We start from the raw sequence: 18,596 nt of genomic DNA on the forward strand, positions 1-18,596 counted from the left end.
TGTGTGTGAAAGCCGTCCTTCAACTAGCTTGTTGGGAACACAAAGTTTCTCTTCAGTTGCAAACTCCACTCCATACATATATATGGGGAAGTACTAGCTCCAACTCGGTTTTACAGTGAAAACTGCAGGAACTTCAAACCGGCACTAGGAAACAGCCTGAGAAACCAGAGTAAAAGTTTCTCCTGCAACCCGTTCCTTTTGTGCTAGATGAACGGACGTCTGTCCACATGCTCAGTTCTGAGTGATAATTGTGTGTGAAAGCCGTCCTTCACCTAGCTTGTTGGGAACACAAAGTTTCTCTTCAGTTGCAAACTCCAATCCATACATATATATGGGAAGGTACTAGCTCCAACTCGGTTTTACAGTGAAAACTGCAGGAACTTCAAACCGGCACTAGGAAACAGACTGAGAAACCAGAGTAAAAGTTTCTCCTGCAACCCGTTCCCTTTGTGCTAGTGAAAGAACGTCTCTCCACATGCTCAGTTCTGAGAGATTTGTGTGTGTGAAAGCCGTCCTTCAACTAGCTTGTTGGGAACACAAAGTTTCTCTTCAGTTGCAAACTCCACTCCATACATATATATGGGGAAGTACTAGCTCCAACTCGGTTTTACAGTGAAAACTGCAGGAACTTCAAACCGGCACTAGGAAACAGCCTGAGAAACCAGAGTAAAAGATTCTCCTGCAACCCGTTCCTTTTGTGCTAGATGAACGGACGTCTGTCCACATGCTCAGTTCTGAGTGATAATTGTGTGTGAAAGCCGTCCTTCACCTAGCTTGTTGGGAACACAAAGTTTCTCTTCAGTTGCAAACTCCAATCCATACATATATATGGGAAGGTAGTAGCTCCAACTCGGTTTTACAGTGAAAACTGCAGGAACTTCAAACCGGCACTAGGAAACAGACTGAGAAACCAGAGAAATAGTTTCTCCTGCAACCCGTTCCATTTGTGCTAGATGAATGAACGTCTCTCCACATGCTCAGTTCTGAGAGATAAGTGTGTGTGAAAGCCGTCCTTCACCTAGCTTGTTGGGAACACAAAGTTTCTCTTCAGATGCAAACTCCACTCCATACATATATATATGGATGTATTAGCCCCAACTCGATTTTACAGTGAAAACTGCAGGAAATTCAAACAGGCACTAGGAAACAGACTGAGAAACCAGAGAAAAAGTTTCTCCTGCAACCCGTTCCCTTTGTGCTAGTGAACGAACGTCTCTCCCCATGCTCAGTTCTGAGAGATTTGTGTGTGTGAAAGCCGTCCTTCAACTAGCTTGTTGGGAACACAAAGTTTCTCTTCAGTTGCAAACTCCACTCCATACATATATATGGGGAAGTACTAGCTCCAACTCGGTTTTACAGTGAAAACTGCAGGAACTTCAAACCGGCACTAGGAAACAGCCTGAGAAACCAGAGTAAAAGTTTCTCCTGCAACCCGTTCCTTTTGTGCTAGATGAACGGACGTCTGTCCACATGCTCAGTTCTGAGTGATAATTGTGTGTGAAAGCCGTCCTTCACCTAGCTTGTTGGGAACACAAAGTTTCTCTTCAGTTGCAAACTCCAATCCATACATATATATGGGAAGGTAGTAGCTCCAACTCGGTTTTACAGTGAAAACTGCAGGAACTTCAAACCGGCACTAGGAAACAGACTGAGAAACCAGAGAAATAGTTTCTCCTGCAACCCGTTCCATTTGTGCTAGATGAATGAACGTCTCTCCACATGCTCAGTTCTGAGAGATAAGTGTGTGTGAAAGCCGTACTTCACCTAGCTTGTTGGGAACACAAAGTTTCTCTTCAGATGCAAACTCCACTCCATACATATATATATGGATGTATTAGCCCCAACTCGATTTTACAGTGAAAACTGCAGGAAATTCAAACAGGCACTAGGAAACAGACTGAGAAACCAGAGAAAAAGTTTCTCCTGCAACCCGTTCCCTTTGTGCTAGATGAACGAACGTCTCTCCACATGCTCAGTTCTGAGAGATAAGTGTGTGTGGAAGCCGTCCTTCAACTTGCTTGTTGGGAACACAAAGTTTCTCTTCAGTTGCAAACTCCACTCCATACATATATATGGGAAGGTACTAGCTCCAACTCGGTTTTACAGTGAAAACTGCAGGAACTTCAAACCGGCACTAGGAAACAGACCGAGAATCCAGAGTAAAAGTTTCTCCTGCAACCCGTTCCCTTTGTGCTAGATGAACGTACGTCTCTCCACATGCTCAGTTCTGAGAGATATGTGTGTGTGAAAGCCGTCCTTCACCTAGCTTGTTGGGAACACAAAGTTTCTCTTCAGTTGCAAACTCCACTCCACACATATATATGGGGAGGTACTAGCTCAAACACGGTTTTACAGTGATAACTGCAGGAATTTCAAATCGGCACTAGGAAACAGACTGAGAAACCAGAGTAAAAGTTTCTCCGGCAACCCGTTCCCTTTGTGCTAGTGAACGAACGTCTCTCCACATGCTCAGTTCTGAGAGATAAGTGTGTGTGGAAGCCGTCCTTCACCTAGCTTGTTGGGAACACAAAGTTTCTCTTCAGTTGCAAACTCCACTCCATACATATATATGGGGAGGTACTAGCTCCAACTCGGTTTTACAGTGAAAACTGCAGGAACTTCAAACCGGCACTAGGAAACAGACTGAGAAACCAGAGTAAAAGTTTCTCCTGCAACCCGTTCCATTTGTGCTAGATGAACGAACGTCTCTCCACATGCTCAGTTCTGAGAGATAAGTGTGTGTGAAAGCCGTCCTTCACCTATCTTGTTGGGAACACAAAGTTTCTCTTCAGTTGCAAACTCCCCTCCATACATATATATGGGGAGGTACTAGCTCCAAATCGGTTTGACAGTGAAAACTGCAGGAACTTCAAACAGGCACTAGGAAACAGACTGAGAAACCAGAGTAAAAGTTTTTCCTGCAACCAGTTCCCTTTGTGCTAGATGAACGAACGTCTCTCCACATGCTCAGTTCTGAGAGATAAGTGTGTGTGAAAGCCGTCCTTCACCTAGCTTGTTGGGAACACAAAGTTTCTCTTTCGTTGCAAACTCCACTCCACACATATATATGGGAGGTACTAGCTCCAACTCGGTTTTACAGTGAAAACTGCAGGAACTTCAAACCGGCACTAGGAAACAGACTGAGAAACCAGAGTATAAGTTTCCCCTGCAACCCGTTCCCTTTGGGCTAGATGAACGATCGTCTCTCCACATGCTCTGTTCTGAGAGATAAGTGTGTGTGAAAGCCGTCCTTCACCTAGCTTGTTGGGAACACAAAGTTTCTCTTCAGTTGCAAACTCCACTCCACACATATATATGGGGAGGTACTAGCTCCAACTCGGTTGTACAGTGAAAACTGCAGGAATTTCAAACCGGCACTAGGAAACAGACTGAGAAACCAGAGTAAAAATTTCTCCTGCAACCCGTTCCCTTTGTGCTAGATGAACGAAGGACTCTCCACATGCTCAGTTCTGAGAGATAAGTGTGTGTGGAAGCCGTCCTTCAACTAGCTTGTTGGGAACACAAAGTTTCTCTTCAGTTGCAAACTCCACTCCATATATATATATGGGGAGGTACTAGCTCCAAATCGGTTTTACAGTGAAAACTGCAGGAACTTCAAACCTGCACTAGGAAACAGACTGAGAAACCAGAGTAAAAGTTTCTCCTGCAACCCGTTCCCTTTGTGCTAGTGAACGAACGTCTCTCCACATGCTCAGTTCTGAGAGATTAGTGTGTGTGAAAGCCGTCCTTCAACTAGCTTGTTGGGAACACAAAGTTTCTCTTCAGTTGCAAACTCCACTCCATACATATATATGGGGAAGTACTAGCTCCAACTCGGTTTTACAGTGAAAACTGCAGGAACTTCAAACCGGCACTAGGAAACAGCCTGAGAAACCAGAGTAAAAGTTTCTCCTGCAACCCGTTCCTTTTGTGCTAGATGAACGGACGTCTGTCCACATGCTCAGTTCTGAGTGATAATTGTGTGTGAAAGCCGTCCTTCACCTAGCTTGTTGGGAACACAAAGTTTCTCTTCAGTTGCAAACTCCAATCCATACATATATATGGGAAGGTAGTAGCTCCAACTCGGTTTTACAGTGAAAACTGCAGGAACTTCAAACCGGCACTAGGAAACAGACTGAGAAACCAGAGTAATAGTTTCTCCTGCAACCCGTTCCATTTGTGCTAGATGAATGAACGTCTCTCCACATGCTCAGTTCTGAGAGATAAGTGTGTGTGAAAGCCGTCCTTCACCTAGCTTGTTGGGAACACAAAGTTTCTCTTCAGATGCAAACTCCACTCCATACATATATATATGGATGTATTAGCCCCAACTCGATTTTACAGTGAAAACTGCAGGAAATTCAAACAGGCACTAGGAAACAGACTGAGAAACCAGAGAAAAAGTTTCTCCTGCAACCCGTTCCCTTTGTGCTAGATGAACGAACGTCTCTCCACATGCTCAGTTCTGAGAGATAAGTGTGTGTGGAAGCCGTCCTTCAACTTGCTTGTTGGGAACACAAAGTTTCTGTTCAGTTGCAAACTCCACTCCATACATATATATGGGAAGGTACTAGCTCCAACTCGGTTTTACAGTGAAAACTGCAGGAACTTCAAACCGGCACTAGGAAACAGACCGAGAATCCAGAGTAAAAGTTTCTCCTGCAACCCGTTCCCTTTGTGCTAGATGAACGTACGTCTCTCCACATGCTCAGTTCTGAGAGATATGTGTGTGTGAAAGCCGTCCTTCACCTAGCTTGTTGGGAACACAAAGTTTCTCTTCAGTTGCAAACTCCACTCCACACATATATATGGGGAGGTACTAGCTCAAACACGGTTTTACAGTGATAACTGCAGGAATTTCAAATCGGCACTAGGAAACAGACTGAGAAACCAGAGTAAAAGTTTCTCCGGCAACCCGTTCCCTTTGTGCTAGTGAACGAACGTCTCTCCACATGCTCAGTTCTGAGAGATAAGTGTGTGTGGAAGCCGTCCTTCACCTAGCTTGTTGGGAACACAAAGTTTCTCTTCAGTTGCAAACTCCACTCCATACATATATATGGGGAGGTACTAGCTCCAACTCGGTTTTACAGTGAAAACTGCAGGAACTTCAAACCGGCACTAGGAAACAGACTGAGAAACCAGAGTAAAAGTTTCTCCTGCAACCCGTTCCATTTGTGCTAGATGAACGAACGTCTCTCCACATGCTCAGTTCTGAGAGATAAGTGTGTGTGAAAGCCGTCCTTCACCTATCTTGTTGGGAACACAAAGTTTCTCTTCAGTTGCAAACTCCCCTCCATACATATATATGGGGAGGTACTAGCTCCAAATCGGTTTGACAGTGAAAACTGCAGGAACTTCAAACAGGCACTAGGAAACAGACTGAGAAACCAGAGTAAAAGTTTTTCCTGCAACCAGTTCCCTTTGTGCTAGATGAACGAACGTCTCTCCACATGCTCAGTTCTGAGAGATAAGTGTGTGTGAAAGCCGTCCTTCACCTAGCTTGTTGGGAACACAAAGTTTCTCTTTCGTTGCAAACTCCACTCCACACATATATATGGGAGGTACTAGCTCCAACTCGGTTTTACAGTGAAAACTGCAGGAACTTCAAACCGGCACTAGGAAACAGACTGAGAAACCAGAGTATAAGTTTCCCCTGCAACCCGTTCCCTTTGGGCTAGATGAACGATCGTCTCTCCACATGCTCTGTTCTGAGAGATAAGTGTGTGTGAAAGCCGTCCTTCACCTAGCTTGTTGGGAACACAAAGTTTCTCTTCAGTTGCAAACTCCACTCCACACATATATATGGGGAGGTACTAGCTCCAACTCGGTTGTACAGTGAAAACTGCAGGAATTTCAAACCGGCACTAGGAAACAGACTGAGAAACCAGAGTAAAAATTTCTCCTGCAACCCGTTCCCTTTGTGCTAGATGAACGAAGGACTCTCCACATGCTCAGTTCTGAGAGATAAGTGTGTGTGGAAGCCGTCCTTCAACTAGCTTGTTGGGAACACAAAGTTTCTCTTCAGTTGCAAACTCCACTCCATATATATATATGGGGAGGTACTAGCTCCAAATCGGTTTTACAGTGAAAACTGCAGGAACTTCAAACCTGCACTAGGAAACAGACTGAGAATCCAGAGTAAAAGTTTCTCCTGCAACCCGTTCCCTTTGTGCTAGATGAACGAACGTCTCTCCACATGCTCAGTTCAGAGAGATTAGTGTGTGTGAAAGCCGTCCTTCACCTAGCTTGTTGGGAACACAAAATTTCTCTTCAGTTGCAAACTCCACTCCATACATATATATGGGGAAGTACTAGCTCCAACTCGGTTTTACAGTGAAAACTGCAGGAAATTCAAACCGGCACTAGGAAACAGCCTGAGAAACCAGAGTAAAAGTTCCTCCTGCAACCCGTTCCTTTTGTGCTAGATGAACGGACGTCTGTCCACATGCTCAGTTCTGAGTGATAATTGTGTGTGAAAGCCGTCCTTCACCTAGCTTGTTGGGAACACAAAGTTTCTCTTCAGTTGCAAACTCCAATCCATACATATATATGGGAAGGTACTAGCTCCAACTCGGTTTTACAGTGAAAACTGCAGGAACTTCAAACCGGCACTAGGAAACAGACTGAGAAACCAGAGTAAAAGTTTCTCCTGCAACCCGTTCCCTTTGTGCTAGATGAATGAACGTCTCTCCACATGCTCAGTTCTGAGAGATAAGTGTGTGTGAAAGCCGTCCTTCACCTAGCTTGTTGGGAACACAAAGTTTCTCTTCAGTTGCAAACTCCACTCCATACATATATATGGGGAGGTACTAGCTCCATCTCTGTTTTACAGTGAAAACTGCAGGAACTTCAAACCGGCACTAGGAAACAGACTGAGAAACCAGAGTAAAAGTTTCTCCTGCAACCCTTTCCCTTTGTGCTAGATGAAAGAACGACTCTTTACATGCTCAGTTCTGAGAGATAAGTGTGTGTGAAACCCGTCCTTCCCCTAGCTTGTTGGGAACACTATGTTTCTCTTCAGTTACAAACTCCACTCCATATATATATACTGGTAGGTACAAGCTCCAACTAGGTTTTACAGTGAAAACTGAGGAACTTCAAACCGGCACTAGGAAACAGACCGAGAAACCAGAGTAAAAGTTTCTCCTGCAACCAGTTCCCTTTGTGCTAGATGAACTAACGTCTCTCCACATGCTCAGTTCTGAGAGATAAGTGTGTGTGAAAGCCGTCCTTCACCTAGCTTGTTGGGAACACAAAGTTTCTCTTCAGTTGCAAACTCCACTCCATACATATATATATGGGGAGGTACTAGCTCAAACACGGTTTTACAGTGATAACTGCAGGAACTTCAAATCGGCACTAGGAAACAGACTGAGAAACCAGAGTAAAAGTTTCTCCTGCAACCCGTTCCCTTTGTGCTAGATGAACGTACGTCTCTCCACATGCTCAGTTCTGAGAGATATGTGTGTGTGAAAGCCGTCCTTCACCTAGCTTGTTGGGAACACAAAGTTTCTCTTCAGTTGCAAACTCCACTCCACACATATATATGGGGAGGTACTAGCTCCAACTCGGTTTTACAGTGAAAACAGCAGGAACTTCAAACCGGCACTAGGAAACAGACTGAGAAACCAGAGTAAAAATTTCTCCTGCAACCCGTTCCCTTTGTGCTAGATGAACGAACGACTCTCCACATGCTCAGTTCTGAGAGATAAGTGTGTGTGGAAGCCGTCCTTCAACTAGCTTGTTGGGAACACAAAGTTTCTCTTCAGTTGCAAACTCCACTCCATACATATATATGGGGAGGTACTAGCTCCAAATCGGTTTTACAGTGAAAACTGCAGGAACTTCAAACCGGCACTAGGAAACAGACTGAGAAACCAGAGTAAAAGTTTCTCCTGCAACCCTTCCCTTTGTGCTAGATGAACGTACGTCTCACCACATGCACAGTTCTGAGAGATATATGTGTGTGAAAGCCGTCCTTCACCTAGCTTGTTGGGAACACAAAGTTTCTCTTCAGTTGCAAACTCCACTCCATACATATATATGGGGAGGTACTAGCTCCATCTCTGTTTTACAGTGAAAACTGCAGGAACTTCAAACCGGCACTAGGAAACAGACTGAGAAACCAGAGTAAAAGTTTCTCCTGCAACCCGTTCCCTTTGTGCTAGATGAACGAACGACTCTTCCCATGCTCAGTTCTGAGAAATAAGTGTGTGTCAAAGCCGTCTTTCCCCTAGCTTGTTGGGAACACAATGTTTCTCTTCAGTTACAAACTCCACTCCATATATATATATTGGTAGGTACAAGCTCCAACTCGGTTTTACAGTGAAAACTCAGGAACTTCAATCCGGCACTAGGAAACCGACTGAGAAACCAGAGTAAAAGTTTCTCCTGCAACCCGTTCCCTTTGTGCTAGATGAATGAACGACTCTCCACATGCTCAGTTCTGAGAGACAAGTGTGTGTGGAAGCCGTCCTTCAACTAGCTTGTTGGGAACACAAAGTTTCTCTTCAGTTGCAAACTCCACTCCATACATATATAAGGGGAGGTACTAGCTCCAAATCAGTTTTAAAGTGAAAACTGCAGGAACTTCAAACCGGCAGTAGGAAACAGACTGAGAAACCAGAGTAAAAGTTTCTCCTGCAACCCGTTCCCTTTGTGCTAGATGAACGAACGTCTCTCCACATGCTCAGTTCTGAGAGATATGTGTGTGTGAAAGCCGTCTTTCACCTAGCTTGTTGGGAACACAAAGTTTCTCTTCAGTTGCAATCTCCACCCCATACATATATATGGGGAAGTACTAGCTCCAACTCGGTTTTACAGTGAAAACTGCAGGAACTTCAAACCGGCACTAGGAAACAGCCTGAGAAACCAGAGTAAAAGTTTCTCCTGCAACCCGTTCCTTTTGTGATAGATGAACGAACGTCTGTCCACATGCTCAGTTCTGAGAGATAATTGTGTGTGAAAGCCGTCCTTCACCTAGCTTGTTGGGAACACAAAGTTTCTCTTCAGTTGCAAACTCCAATCCATACATATATATGGGGAGGTACTAGCTCCATCTCTGTTTTACAGTGAAAACTGCAGGAACTTCAAACCGGCACTAGGAAACAGACTGAGAAACCAGAGTAAAAGTTTCTCCTGCAACCCGTTCCCTTTGTGCTAGATGAAAGAACGACTCTTCACATGCTCAGTTCTGAGAGATAATTGTGTGTGAAACCCGTCCTTCCCCTAGCTTGTTGGGAACACTTTGTTTCTCTTCAGTTACAAACTCCACTCCATATATATATATTGGTAGGTACAAGCTCCAACAAGGTTTTACAGTGAAAACTGAGGAACTTCAAACCGGCACTAGGAAACAGACCGAGAAACCAGAGTAAAATTTTCTCCTGCAACCAGTTCCCTTGTGCTAGATGAACTAACGTCTCTCCACATGCTCAGTTTTGAGAGATAAGTGTGTGTGAAAGCCGTCCTTCACCTAGCTTGTTGGGAACACAAAGTTTCTCTTCAGTTGCAAACTCCCCTCCATACATATATATGGGGAGGTACAAGCTCCATCTCGGTTTTACACTGAAAACTGCAGGAACTTCAAACAGGCACTAGGAAACAGACTGAGAAACCAGAGTAAAAGTTTTTCCTGCAACCCATTCCCATTGTGCTAGATGAACGAACGTCTCTCCACATGCTCAGTTCTGAGAGATAAGTGTGTGTGAAAGCCGTCCTTCACCTAGCTTGCTGGGAACACAAAGTTTCTCTTCCATTGCAAACTCCACTCCACACATATATATGGGGAGGTACTAGCTCCAACTCGGTTTTACAGTGAAAACTGCAGGAACTTCCAACCGGCAGTAGGAAACAGACTGAGAAACCAGAGTATAAGTTTCCCCTGCAACCCGTTCCCTTTGGGCTAGATGAACGATCGTCTCTCCACATGCTCAGTTCTGAGAGATAAGTGTGTGTGAAAGCCGTCCTTCACCTAGCTTGTTGGGAACACAAAGTTTCTCTTCAGATGCAAACTAAACTCCATACATATATATGGGGATGTACTAGCCCCAACTCGATTTTATAGTGAAAACTGCAGGAAATTCAAACCGGCACTAGGAAACAGACTGAGAAACCAGAGAAAAAGTTTCTCCTGCAACCCGTTCCCTTTGTGCTAGATGAACGAACGTCTCTCCACATGCTCAGTTCTGAGAGATAAGTGTGTGTGGAAGCCGTCCTTCACTTAGCTTGTTGGGAACACAAAGTTTCTCTTCAGTTGCAAACTCCACTCCATACATATATATGGGGAGGTACTAGCTCCAACTCGGTTTTACAGTGAAAACTGCAGGAACTTCAAACCGGCACTAGGAAACAGACCGAGAATCCAGAGTAAAAGTATATCCTGCAACCCGTTCCCTTTGTGCTAGATGAACGTACGTCTCTCCACATGCTCAGTTCTGAGAGATATGTGTGTGTGAAAGCCGTCCTTCACCTAGCTTGTTGGGAACACAAAGTTTCTCTTCAGTTGCAAACTCCACTCCACACATATATATGGGGAGGTACTAGCTCCAACTCGGTTTTACAGTGAAAACTGCAGGAACTTCAAACCGGCACTAGGAAACAGACTGAGAAACCGGAGTAAAAATTTCTCCTGCAACACGTTCCCTTTGTGCTAGATGAACGAACGACTCTCCACATGCTCAGTTCTGAGAGATAAGTGTGTGTGGAAGCCGTCCTTCAACTAGCTTGTTGGGAACACAAAGTTTCTCTTCAGTTGCAAACTCCACTCCATACATATATATGGGGAAGTACTAGCTAAAACTCGGTTTTACAGTGAAAACTGCAGGAATTTCAAAGGGGCACTAGGAAACAGCCTGAGAAACCAGAGTAAAAGTTTCTCCTGCAACCCGTTCCTTTTGTGCTAGATGAACGGACGTCTGTCCACATGCTCAGTTCTGAGTGATAATTGTGTGTGAAAGCCGTCCTTCACCTAGCTTGTTGGGAACAAAAAGATTCTCTTCAGTTGCAAACTCCAATCCATACATATATATGGGAAGGTACTAGCTCCAACTCGGTTTTACAGTGAAAATTGCAGGAACTTCAAACCGGCACTAGGAAACAGACTGAGAAACCAGACTAAAAGTTTCTCCTGCAACCCGTTCCCTTTGTGCTAGATGAATGAACGTCTCTCCACATGCTCAGTTCTGAGAGATAAGTGTGTGTGAAAGCCGTCCTTCACCTAGCTTGTTGGGAACACAAAGTTTCTCTTCAGATGCAAACTCCACTCCATACATATATATGGGGATGTACTAACCCCAACTCGATTTTACAGTGAAAACTGCAGGAACATCAAACCGGCACTAGGAAACAGACTGAGAAACCAGAGTAAAAGTTTCTCCTGCAACCCGTTCCATTTGTGCTAGATGAACGAACGTCTCTCCACATGCTCAGTTCTGAGAGATTAGTGTGTGTGAAAGCCGTCCTTCACCTAGCTTGTTGGGAACACAAAATTTCTCTTCAGTTGCAAACTCCACTCCATACATATATATGGGGAAGTACTAGCTCCAACTCGGTTTTACAGTGAAAACTGCAGGAAATTCAAACCGGCACTAGGAAACAGCCTGAGAAACCAGAGTAAAAGTTCCTCCTGCAACCCGTTCCTTTTGTGCTAGATGAACGGACGTCTGTCCACATGCTCAGTTCTGAGTGATAATTGTGTGTGAAAGCCGTCCTTCACCTAGCTTGTTGGTAACACAAAGTTTCTCTTCAGTTGCAAACTCCAATCCATACATATATATGGGAAGGTACTAGCTCCAACTCTGTTTTACAGTGAAAACTGCAGGAACTTCCAACCGGCACTAGGAAACAGACTGAGAAACCAGAGTATAAGTTTCCCCTGCAACCCGTTCCCTTTGTGCTAGATGAACGATCGTCTCTCCACATGCTCAGTTCTGAGAGTTAAGTGTGTGTGAAAGCCGTCCTTCACCTAGCTTGTTGGGAACACAAAGTTTCTCTTCAGATGCAAACTCCACTCTGTACATATATATGGGGATGTACTAGCCCCAACTCGATTTTACAGTGAAAACTGCAGGAAATTCAAACCGGCACTAGGAAACACACTGAGAAACCAGAGAAAAAGTTTCTCCTGCAACCCGTTCCCTTTGTGCTAGATAAACGAACGTCTCTCCACATGCTCAGTTCTGAGAGATAAGTGTGTGTGGAAGCCGTCCTTCACCTTGCTTGTTGGGAACACAAAGTTTCTCTTCAGTTGCAAATTCCACTCCATACATATATATGGGGAGGTACTAGCTCCAACTCGGTTTTACAGTGAAAACTGCAGGAACTTCAAACCGGCACTAGGAAACAGACCGAGAATCCAGAGTAAAAGTTTCTCCTGCAACCCGTTCCCTTTGTGCTAGATGAACGTACGTCTCTCCACATGCTCAGTTCTGAGAGATATGTGTGTGTGAAAGCCGTCCTTCACCTAGCTTGTTGGGAACACAAAGTTTCTCTTCAGTTGCAAACTCCACTCCACACATATATATGGGGAGGTACTAGCTCCAACTCGGTTTTACAGTGAAAACTGCAGGAACTTCAAACCGGCACTAGGAAACAGACTGAGAAACCAGAGTAAAAATTTCTCCTGCAACCCGTTCCCTTTGTGCTAGATGAACGAACGACTCTCCACATGCTCAGTTCTGAGAGATAAGTGTGTGTGGAAGCCGTCCTTCAACTAGCTTGTTGGGAACACAAAGTTTCTCTTCAGTTGCAAACTCCACTCCATACATATATATGGGGAGGTACTAGCTCCAAATCGGTTTTACAGTGAAAACTGCAGGAACTTCAAACCTGCACTAGGAAACAGACTGAGAATCCAGAGTAAAAGTTTCTCCTGCAACCCGTTCCCTTTGTGCTAGATGAACGAACGTCTCTCCACATGCTCAGTTCTGAGAGATTAGTGTGTGTGAAAGCCGTCCTTAACCTAGCTTGTTGGGAACACAAAGTTTCTCTTCAGTTGCAAACTCCACTCCATACATATATATGGGGAAGTACTAGCTCCAACTCGGTTTTACAGTGAAAACTGCAGGAAATTCAAACCGGCACTAGGAAACAGACCGAGAAACCAGAGTAAAAGTTTCTCCTGCAACCCGTTCCTTTTGTGCTAGATGAACGGACGTCTGTCCACATGCTCAGTTCTGAGTGATAATTGTGTGTGAAAGCCGTCCTTCACCTAGCTTGTTGGGAACACAACGTTTCTCTTCAGTTGCAAACTCCAATCCATACATATATATGGGAAGGTACTAGCTCCAACTCGGTTTTACAGTGAAAACTGCAGGAACTTCAAACCGGCACTAGGAAACAGACTGAGAAACCAGAGTAAAAGTTTCTCCTGCAACCCGTTCCCTTTGGCCTAGATGAATGAACGTCTCTCCACATGCTCAGTTCTGAGAGATAAGTGTGTGTGAAAGCCGTCCTTCACCTAGCTTGTTGGGAACACAAAGTTTCTCTTCAGTTGCAAACTCCACTCCATACATATATATGGGGAAGTACTAGCTCCATCTCTGGTTTACAGTGAAAACTGCAGGAACTTCAAACCGGCACTAGGAAACAGACTGAGAAACCAGAGTAAAAGTTTCTCCTGCAACCCTTTCCCTTTGTGCTAGATGAAAGAACGACTCTTTACATGCTCAGTTCTGAGAGATAAGTGTGTGTGAAACCCGTCCTTCCCCTAGCTTGTTGGGAACACTATGTTTCTCTTCAGTTACAAACTCCACTCCATATATATATACTGGTAGGTACAAGCTCCAACTAGGTTTTACAGTGAAAACTGAGGAACTTCAAACCGGCACTAGGAAACAGACCGAGAAACCAGAGTAAAAGTTTCTCCTGCAACCAGTTCCCTTTGTGCTAGATGAACTAACGTCTCTCCACATGCTCAGTTCTGAGAGATAAGTGTGTGTGAAAGCCGTCCTTCACCTAGCTTGTTGGGAACACAAAGTTTCTCTTCAGTTGCAAACTCCACTCCATACATATATATATATGGGGAGGTACTAGCTCAAACACGGTTTTACAGTGATAACTGCAGGAACTTCAAATCGGCACTAGGAAACAGACTGAGAAACCAGAGTAAAAGTTTCTCCTGTAACCCGTTCCCTTTGTGCTAGTGAACGAACGTCTCTTCACATGCTAAGTTCTGAGAGTTAAGTGTGTGTGAAAGCCGTCCTTCACCTAGCTTGTTGGGAACACAAAGTTTCTCTTCAGTTGCAAACTCCACTCCATACATATATATGGGGAGGTACTAGCTCCAACTCGATTTTACAGTGAAAACTGCAGGAACTTCAAACCGGCACTAGGAAACAGACTGAGAAACCAGAGTAAAAGTTTCTCCTGCAACCCGTTCCCTTTGTGCTAGATGAACGAACGTCTCTCCACATGCTCAGTTCTGAGAGATAAGTGTGTGTGAAAGCCGTCCTTCACCTAGCTTGTTGGGAACACAAAGTTTCTCTTCAGTTGCAAACTCCCCTCCATACATATATATGGGGAGGTACTAGCTCCATCTCGGTTTTACACTGAAAACTGCAGGAACTTCAAACAGGCACTAGGAAAAAGACTGAGAAACCAGAGTAAAAGTTTTTCCTGCAACCCATTCCCATTGTGCTAGATGAACGAACGTCTCTCCACATGCTCAGTTCTGAGAGATAAGTGTGTGTGAAAGCCGTCCTTCACCTAGCTTGTTGGGAACACAAAGTTTCTCTTCAGTTGTAAACTCCACTCCACACATATATATGGGGAGGTACTAGCTCCAACTCGGTTTTACAGTGAAAACTGCAGGAACTTCCAACCGGCACTAGGAAACAGACTTAGAAACCAGAGTATAAGTTTCCCCTGCAACCCGTTCTCTTTGGGCTAGATGAACGATCGTCTCTCCACATGCTCAGTTCTGAGATATAAGTGTGTGTGAAAGCCGTACTTCACCTAGCTTGTTGGGAACACAAAGTTTCTCTTCAGATGCAAACTCCACTCCATACATATATATGGGGATGTACTAGCCCCAACACGATTTTACAGTGAAAACTGAAGGAAATTCAAACCGGCACTAGGAAACAGACTGAGAAACCAGAGAAAAAGTTTCTCCTGCAACCCGTTCCCTTTGTGCTAGATGAACGTACGTCTCTCCACATGCTCAGTTCTGAGAGATATGTGTGTGTGAAAGCCGTCCTTCACCTAGCTTGTTGGGAACACAAAGTTTCTCTTCAGTTGCAAACTCCACTCCACACATATATATGGGGAGGTACCAGCTCCAACTCGGTTTTACAGTGAAAACTGCAGGAACTTCAAACCGGCACTAGGAAACAGACTGAGAAACCAGAGTAAAAATTTCTCCTGCAACCCGTTCCCTTTGTGCTAGATGAACGAACGACTCTCCACATGCTCAGTTCTGAGAGATAAGTGTGTGTGAAAGCCGTCCTTCACCTAGCTTGTTGGGAACACAAAGTTTCTCTTCAGTTGCAAACTCCACTCCATACATATATATGGGGAGGCACTAGCTCCAACTCGATTTTACAGTGAAAACTGCAGGAACTTCCAACCGGCACTAGGAAACAGACTGAGAAACCAGAGAAAAAGTTTCTCCTGCAACCAGTTCCCTTTGTGCTAGATGAACGAACGACTCTCCACATGCTCAGTTCTGAGAGATAAGTGTGTGTGGAAGCCGTCCTTCAACTAGCTTGTTGGGAACACAAAGTTTCTCTTCAGTTGCAAACTCCACTCCATACATATATATGGGGAAGTACTAACTAAAACTCGGTTTTACAGTGAAAACTGCAGGAATTTCAAAGGGGCACTAGGAAACAGCCTGAGAAACCAGAGTAAAAGTTTCTCCTGCAACCCGTTCCCTTTGTGCTAGATGAATGAACGTCTCTCCACATGCTCAGTTCTGAGAGATAAGTGTGTGTGAAAGCCGTCCTTCACCTAGCTTGTTGGGAACACAAAGTTTCTCTTCAGATGCAAACTCCACTCCATACATATATATGGGGAAGTACTAACCCCAACTCGATTTTACAGTGAAAACTGCAGGAACATCAAACCGGCACTAGGAAACAGACTGAGAAACCAGAGTAAAAGTTTCTCCTGCAACCCGTTCCATTTGTGCTAGATGAACGAACGTCTCTCCACATGCTCAGTTCTGAGAGATTAGTGTGTGTGAAAGCCGTCCTTCACCTAGCTTGTTGGGAACACAAAATTTCTCTTCAGTTGCAAACTCCACTCCATACATATATATGGGGAAGTACTAGCTCCAACTCGGTTTTACAGTGAAAACTGCAGGAAATTCAAACCGGCACTAGGAAACAGCCTGAGAAACCAGAGTAAAAGTTCCTCCTGCAACCCGTTCCTTTTGTGCTAGATGAACGGACGTCTGTCCACATGCTCAGTTCTGAGTGATAATTGTGTGTGAAAGCCGTCCTTCACCTAGCTTGTTGGTAACACAAAGTTTCTCTTCAGTTGCAAACTCCAGTCCATACATATATATGGGAAGGTACTAGCTCCAACTCGGTTTTACAGTGAAAACTGCAGGAACTTCAAACCGGCACTAGGAAACAGACTGAGAAACCAGAGTAAAAGTTTCTCCTGCAACCCGTTCCCTTTGTGCTAGATGAATGAACGTCTCTCCACATGCTCAGTTCTGAGAGATAAGTGTGTGTGGAAGCCGTCCTTCACCTAGCTTGTTGGGAACACAAAGTTTCTCTTCAGTTGCAAACTCCACTCCATACATATATATGGGGAGGTACTAGCTCCATCTCTGTTTTACAGTGAAAACTGCAGGAACTTCAAACCGGCACTAGGAAACAGACTGAGAAACCAGAGTAATAGTTTCTCCTGCAACCCTTTCCCTTTGTGCTAGATGAAAGAACGACTCTCCACATGCTCAGTTCTGAGAGATAAGTGTGTGTGAAAGCCGTCCTTCACCTATCTTGTTGGGAACACAAAGTTTCTCTTCAGTTGCAAACTCCCCTCCATACATATATTTGGGGAGGTACTAGCTCCAAATCGGTTTGACAGTGAAAACTGCAGGAACTTCAAACAGGCACTAGGAAACAGACTGAGAAACCAGAGTAAAAGTTTTCCCTGCAACCAGTTCCCTTTGTGCTAGATGAACGAACGTCTCTCCACATGCTCAGTTCTGAGAGATAAGTGTGTGTGAAAGCCGTCCTTCACCTAGCTTGTTGGGAACACAAAGTTTCTCTTCCGTTGCAAACTCCACTCCACACATATATATGGGGAGGTACTAGCTCCAACTCGGTTTTACAGTGAAAACTGCAGGAACTTCCAACCGGCACTAGGAAACAGACTGAGAAACCAGAGTATAAGTTTCCCCTGCAACCCGTTCCCTTTGTGCTAGATGAACGATCGTCTCTCCACATGCTCAGTTCTGAGAGTTAAGTGTGTGTGAAAGCCGTCCTTCACCTAGCTTGTTGGGAACACAAAGTTTCTCTTCAGATGCAAACTCCACTCTGTACATATATATGGGGATGTACTAGCCCCAACTCGATTTTACAGTGAAAACTGCAGGAAATTCAAACCGGCACTAGGAAACAGACCGAGAATCCAGAGTAAAAGTTTCTCCTGCAACCCGTTCCCTTTGTGCTAGATGAACGTACGTCTCTCCACATGCTCAGTTCTGAGAGATATGTGTGTGTGAAAGCCGTCCTTCACCTAGCTTGTTGGGAACACAAAGTTTCTCTTCAGTTGCAAACTCCACTCCACACATATATATGGGGAGGTACTAGCTCCAACTCGGTTTTACAGTGAAAACTGCAGGAACTTCAAACCGGCACTAGGAAACAGACTGAGAAACCAGAGTAAAAATTTCTCCTGCAACCCGTTCCCTTTGTGCTAGATGAACGAACGACTCTCCACATGCTCAGTTCTGAGAGATAAGTGTGTGTGGAAGCCGTCCTTCAACTAGCTTGTTGGGAACACAAAGTTTCTCTTCAGTTGCAAACTCCACTCCATACATATATATGGGGAGGTACTAGCTCCAAATCGGTTTTACAGTGAAAACTGCAGGAACTTCAAACCTGCACTAGGAAACAGACTGAGAATCCAGAGTAAAAGTTTCTCCTGCAACCCGTTCCCTTTGTGCTAGATGAACGAACGTCTCTCCACATGCTCAGTTCTGAGAGATTAGTGTGTGTGAAAGCCGTCCTTAACCTAGCTTGTTGGGAACACAAAGTTTCTCTTCAGTTGCAAACTCCACTCCATACATATATATGGGGAAGTACTAGCTCCAACTCGGTTTTACAGTGAAAACTGCAGGAAATTCAAACCGGCACTAGGAAACAGCCTGAGAAACCAGAGTAAAAGTTTCTCCTGCAACCCGTTCCTTTTGTGCTAGATGAACGGACGTCTGTCCACATGCTCAGTTCTGAGTGATAATTGTGTGTGAAAGCCGTCCTTCACCTAGCTTGTTGGGAACACAACGTTTCTCTTCAGTTGCAAACTCCAATCCATACATATATATGGGAAGGTACTAGCTCCAACTCGGTTTTACAGTGAAAACTGCAGGAACTTCAAACCGGCACTAGGAAACAGACTGAGAAACCAGAGTAAAAGTT

Source organism: Camelus bactrianus, chromosome 27 (genome assembly GCF_048773025.1).
Source record: "Camelus bactrianus isolate YW-2024 breed Bactrian camel chromosome 27, ASM4877302v1, whole genome shotgun sequence".
NCBI classification, from domain to species: Eukaryota; Metazoa; Chordata; class Mammalia; order Artiodactyla; family Camelidae; genus Camelus; species Camelus bactrianus.